This window comes from Mus musculus, chromosome 4 (assembly GCF_000001635.26).
Source record: "Mus musculus strain C57BL/6J chromosome 4, GRCm38.p6 C57BL/6J".
Lineage (NCBI taxonomy): Eukaryota > Metazoa > Chordata > Mammalia > Rodentia > Muridae > Mus > Mus musculus.
The window spans coordinates 21,328,291-21,334,877 of record NC_000070.6 but is presented as its reverse complement, the minus strand read 5'-3'; the positions used below and the strand labels follow the sequence as shown (position 1 = coordinate 21,334,877).

The 6,587-nt window shown below is 38.8% G+C and overlaps 1 pseudogene; it reads right to left on the bottom strand.

Annotated features, from left to right (window-relative positions):
• Window positions 1-6,273: 6,273 nt before the first annotated feature.
• Window positions 6,274-6,362, bottom strand: Gm25977 (annotated as a pseudogene).
• Between the last annotated feature and the right edge of the window lie 225 nt (window positions 6,363-6,587).

Below are 6,587 nucleotides of genomic sequence, written 5' to 3'. Positions count from 1 at the left end.
CCCTTCTTAGAATTGGGACCAAAATAAAGATGGAAGGATTTACAGAGACAGAGTTTGGAGCTGAGAGGAAAGGATGGGCCATCTAGAGAATGCTGCACCCAGGTGTCCATCCCATAATCCGCCACTATTTCATATGCCAGCAAGATTTTGCTGAAAGGACACTGATGTAGCTGTCTCCTTTGAGGCTATGCCAGTCCCTGGCAAACACAGAAGTTGATGCTCACGGTCAGTTATTGGATGGAACACAGGGCCTCCAATGGAGGAGCTAGAGAAAGTTTTCAAGTTGATGAAGGGGTCTTCAACCCTACAATATGAACTAACCAGTACCCTCAGAACTTGTGTCTCTTGCTGCATATGTAGCAGAAGATGGCTTAGTTGGCCATCATTGGGAAGAGAGGCCCCTTGGTCTTGCAAACTTTATATGTCCCAGTACAGGGGAACACCAGGGCCAAGAAGTGTGAGTGAGTGGGTAAGGAACCATGCAGGGGGGAGAGTATAGGGGACTTTTGGGATACTATTTGAAATGTAAATGAAGAAAATACCTAATAAAAAATCGGAAAAAAAAGTTAAAATAAAACAAACTGAACATCATCTTTGGAGCTTTCTAGTCTCATAATATCACATTGGAGCTTTTTAAATCTTATTTTTACAGTAAATATCCATACAAACTATACACACACACACACACACACACACACACACACACACACACTCACACATACACACACACATACACACACATATATATACACACATATATGTATATGTTTTAACCCTACATGATTCTTTCTGTATATATTATGGCTTCCAGTTTAGTGCTTTACTGGTATTTCTGAGTGTGCAAATGAATGGTTCTGAGTCTGTATCTGTTTCTTGTGCCTTTTCATGGACTCCTTTACTTCTGTTTATTTTTTCCTATTTTTAATTTATTGTTTTTGTTTTATCTTATTGTATTTTGTTATTATCCATTAGAAGCCCATTTTTTTTCCTAATGAAAGACAGATGGGAGTACATATGGGTGGGGCAGAATGTGGAAAAGAACTGGGAGGAGGAAAGGAAAGGGAAAACATAATCAGGATATATTATGTAAGAAAAAAAGCTATTTTCAATAAAATGAAAAAGAAAAAAGGAAAAACTCATCTTTGTAAAACTAAAGACAAATGAGAGGCTCACTCTCACAAGTCTTCCAGAAACAGATCTGTCACTGATGATGGCTTTCTACAGTCCAATGTCCTGCTGGCCTTTAGACCTGGTAATCAGCTGCTGGCTATATTTTCCAGATGCAATTTTCTCTTCAGGTGTGTATACGGTGGACAGCAGTCCTGTGACCACAGCTCAAGGATACATCCAAAAGTGATGCTGTATATATATGTTTTATACATTTTATGTCAGAATGAATAAGAAATAGTTTACTCTGGACCATGACCTGGGAACAGATGTTTAGGTTACCCAAAATTTCATGTTCCAATAAGGTAACAATATCATAAACTTCCTTTAATAACACAACAAAGAAAAATTGTAAATCAAGACACATTTTACAATACATTAGTGGGTATATCAGATATGTACATTACATCAATATACAGAGAGCTCAGCATTAGGCCTCAGATGCTGTTTGATCCATTCTTCGTTCTTTGATGGGAAGACAATAGGTTTTTGTTAGATAATGTCTTCTAAATTGTTGTATTTGTTTATCATTAATGTTGGGTCAGCTCTTCACAGGATGCTAGGTTAGATACAGTAGAGATCAGCTATGGCTAAAGATCACTTGAGATAATTTATAGTTAAACTCTGGAATTATTACATTTAAATATTTCACTGGAATTTAATTGGTCAATCTGCCATTGCAGACATGTCTTCTTTCCTGGGATGCTCATTCAAACAGGCAGGTCTCTAACATTTAACTATAATATCTACGGTATTCTTATTTTGCTGAATGTTTATTTATTTCAACTAGTATTACAACAAATTGAAACTGGAACTGTCACTTTTCTGTTAAGCAAGTTTGTTTCTTGAATTTACTGTTGATTAAACAAAACTAAATACCAAATGAAACATAGTCTTTCCATATGAGCTAATGGCCATGCCCATGAGAGTGGTTCATTATGAACAGGTAGACTAACTTGAAGTGATAGGATTCATTAATATTGTGATCTTTTTATTTGTGGAGGTTCCTATCCAACATCTTTATCACTGTTCCCAACCTTGGTACTGTCTAGCACACTTATTCCCTAGAGACTTCATCAGTGTTATGGTTTTGTTCTGTTTGAATAAAATCAGGGCAATGCCTGACTAGTGTCTGTATTTCTTTCTTTAATCATGTATTCCTTGTTTAGGACATATGGATTCCTTCTGGTATAATTGATTCTTAAAGATAATGGGTTAGCATGGATATACTCCTAAGAAGATATTTAGAGAAAGAAATTAGAAAAAGGGATTTTAAGTATACTCAAGAGAGACTTTGGTGTTTTATCGTGGACATGAAAATCATTTTGAGAATCATGATTAAATTACAATTGACTCACTTAAATATTCGAATGTGCATCATGTGTTCTATTTGCCTCCTAACTCAGCCCCTTGAGGATAGCCTGTGAGTGATACTGTGACTGTAAATTCCAATGTAACTAAGGCTGAATGAAACTTGAAGCAGGAATAAAATGCTCTAGCTTCCATAAGTAAGGAAAGCCCTGATGATGACTGTTACATACAAGGAGTACTGGAGCAAGTAAGGGAGGAGGGAAGAGACTCACTTATTAAATTCATTACCTCGGTTGTGGGAACAGAAACTGGTGGAATTGAAGGGATGGGGTGGGGCAGGGGACTATTCAATCAAGAGAATGTGTATTTTTTATTAATTTATTTATTCACTTTACATCCTGATTGCAGCATACCTCTGGAGAACGAATATTAGCATCTTTTATATGACTTTTGAAAGCCAGATGGCATAATGTTTGTCTTTAGGGTTTTCATGTGCATACCTCTGTCAATTTGTTCTCTTAAACTCAAGATTCTTTTGCCTTGCCATCATGTCTTCTATGACTACATTTTCCTTCATCTATATACAAATCTGAAGAAACTGATCAGTTATCCCGTGATTCGGTCTAAGTTGTCCTCATTGAAGAGATAAATTTTTTTGATCTAATCCCATGTTGGAAAGAGTCAGTGCCAACCAAAAGCTACTGCTAAGTTTAAAAGCAAGGTCTCTTAGGCCAAGGTTGCCTGGAGTCTACTGTTATAATTTGTAGAATATTGAGATTCAGAAGTGGAAAATTCCCTGGGCATTTCCATGTTCAACATAGATCTTTGTGTCTAGATCCATTTATATATTTCTTTTATAGGTTTCAGGGGGAATGAATCTTCTACTATATGTGTAATAATAAGCTAACAAGGAACAGATAGATTTTTAAGTTAAATATAGGTATCATTTCCAAATATAAAAAAGTAAAATGAGTCAGTTAAATGTAAGGTTTTGTGTATAGGACTTTTAGGATGTACAAAGCACTCAGGAGAAATCAAAGATCCAAATAAATATGTTCAGTGATTGAAAAAAACAAAGTAAATATATTAAATATATTTAATTGATACACATAATTGGTTAAAGTTCCATCAAAAGCAGAGAAAGATTATTTTAATTGTATATAAGATTGTGTTAAAATCATATGGAAAACTACAGATCCTAAGCTAAAACAATCTTTTTTATTTTTTGTTTTGTTTTAAGACAGTGTTTCTCTGTGTAGTTCTGGTTGCCTTGGACCTTGTTTTGTAGATCAGGCTGACTATGTCTCCTGAGTACTGAGATTAAAGGCATGTACCACCATGCCTGGCTCATGCTAAAACAATCTTGACAAAAGAAATATAAAATTTAAATTTACATATATATATATGTATATATATACACATATATGACCTATCTGATCTATATGACTTCAAGAGTTATTGATAAATATATATGTATATGTATATGTATATGTATATGTATATGTATATGTATATGTATATGTATATGTATGTATTATTCATTATATAGAGTAATAGCTTTGGTTGGTGGAGGATACATTGTATAGACACATGTATTGATGGAACTGAGGAATATCTCTGGACTATACATACCAGGACATATCTAACTGATTTTTGCAAAGCCATTACATGGAATAAAGACAGCCTTTCAATATAGAAAGTGAAGTATCCACAGTCAAAACCAATCATATCTACAACTGGAATGGTTGACAAGATGTAGAAGATACATCATGGATAGAAATATATAAATGTATGTTTTGTTGTTTTATTTGTTTTCCATTCTTCAGTTATTCCTTTATTCAATATTTTTTGTGAGATGATAATTACATTTCCCCCTTTCTTCTCTTCCCTCCAAACCCTCTCATATATTTCCGTCTGCTCTCCTTCGGGTTCCTTGCCTCTTTTTGTCACTAAGTGCTATTGTATGCATATATGTATATACATATGTCCATACATATATATTTCTAAACATCACCTCTTCAGTTCACATAGTGTTACTTGTATGTATGCATTAAAAAAACCTTTTAATTAATTTTGTGTGAATTTCACATCGTGCAACCCAATTCCATGTATTTCTCTCTTGTACTCAGCCTCCACCTTTGCTAGTACAACCTTTTCCCAGACTTCTTTGTTGCAAATGTTCATTTTAATGAGCCTTTGGTCTGGTAGGAGGCACCAGATACACTACCAATACTGGAACCTCACTGGGACTCTTCACAATATTCTGTTGTTGCTCTTTGTTATGGCGATTCTGTAATTTTGGTCTGTAAGACTGGTCCCTTCTCATACTCTAGCAGTTTAAGGGGTAAATCTTGGGATGAGACAATTCAAAACCCTGAGCCTGAGAGGTGTCTCAGCTACAAGGGTCAGAGACAGCTCTCTCACTCTCATGCATTTGGAACAAGCTCTCTGGCAACCCCAGCAACCAGGACCAGTTTTACCCTGTTGCATAGCTGAGGTCAGAGCCCTCTCTCCCAAGTGTTGTAGCTGGTGAGGAACATGGCTAGTTCTCCCATTTTCATGACCCTGGGTCCAGCTCTTCTGCTTGCCATAGGTGGTGAAGGATTAGGGAGGGGAAGAGGGCATCTCTCCCTTATCCCACCACTGCACAGAAGACAAGGGGTAGAGCTGGGTCTCCTGAACTCATTCCCTCAGAGCCTGCTCTCCCAAGTGTTGCAGCAGGTGAGGGGGCAGGACCAGCTGTCCTTTTCTCATGACCCCAGGGCCAGATTTCTAGGCTGCTGTAGGCATCAAAAAGCAAGGGTTGAGAAGGACATCTCTCCTGTGGCCACAATGTTGTATGGAAGACAAGTGACAGGGCCAGCTCTTCCATACTCACACCCTTGGGCTAGCTTATCAGCAACTCTTGCAATTAAAGTCAGCTCTACTGTCTTTCCTAGGCAATGTGTGCCTTTCATCCTGCTTTCCTGAGTACTGCAGCTGGGTGGGGTCATTTCTTCTCTTCTCATGTCTACTGTGCCAGCTCTCCCCAGATGTCCAGGTGAGGGGGGTTGTACAGTTTTGCACAACTCTCAGACATCAACATGTCCCTAGGCAGCAGCCCAGAACATAGACATCTGCCTGGACATTGGTGGTAACAAATCCTGCTGCTGCAGGTCTATGAAGCCAGACATTGTCCCTGGTGTCAGCATAGGCTAGGACCCCATCATGGTCCCAGGTAGCATCACTGTCTGTTCTCCTCAGACTGTTCCTTAGTACCTTTGAGTCTCCAGTTCAGCCTCTCTTCATTGTGTCCACATCCTTCTACTTTTCTTTCTCCTCTATTACTTCACCACTTACTTGCTCATCTTCATGGAGTACAGGGTCTCTGAGTATCCAAGGTCATCTCAGGAATGGTCTCTGGAGTGCTATGCTCAATTTATGCATTATGTCACTAGATAGGGCTCATTTTGGGCATGGCATGCACCCCCCAATGTCTGGAAGGCCCCCAACTGGTGGTTATCTCAGGCTAGCTTCCTGTCTGGGATCCAAGGTGCTGGTCTGGTGGTTGTCTCAGTGGCTTACTCTTTGCTTGGGTCCACCTGAGTGGCTCCATGCAAGAATCATCTATCTCAGGCTCACTCTTGCCCAGGGTGCCTAGTCCTAGGTGGGGTTCTTTTAGTCTCCAGCTTGCTATCCACCCTGGAAGCCTGTTCAGGCCTCTGTGATGCTGAACTGGTGGTTGTTTCAGGCTAGGTTCCTGTCTGAGACTCCTGGTGCATGAATGGTGGTTGTCTCAGGCTTACTTTTTCAGAGAATGTTAAGCTACCAATAATCCAGATGTTCATGAGTCAGAATACCGAGTGTAGGCATAGCCTATCTCCTCTCTTCCACCTACTGACACACACACACACACACACACACACACACACACACACACACACACACACATACACACACACACACACACACACACACACACACACACACGACACACGACACAGCAGCCACACCTGCAGCATCTCTACGGGCAAAATAAATCTAAATTTAAAACAGAACAAACAAAACAAAGCACATATAAAAACTTTGGAGAGTATTTTCAGGGACTTGACACCAAAATAATGCTGCAC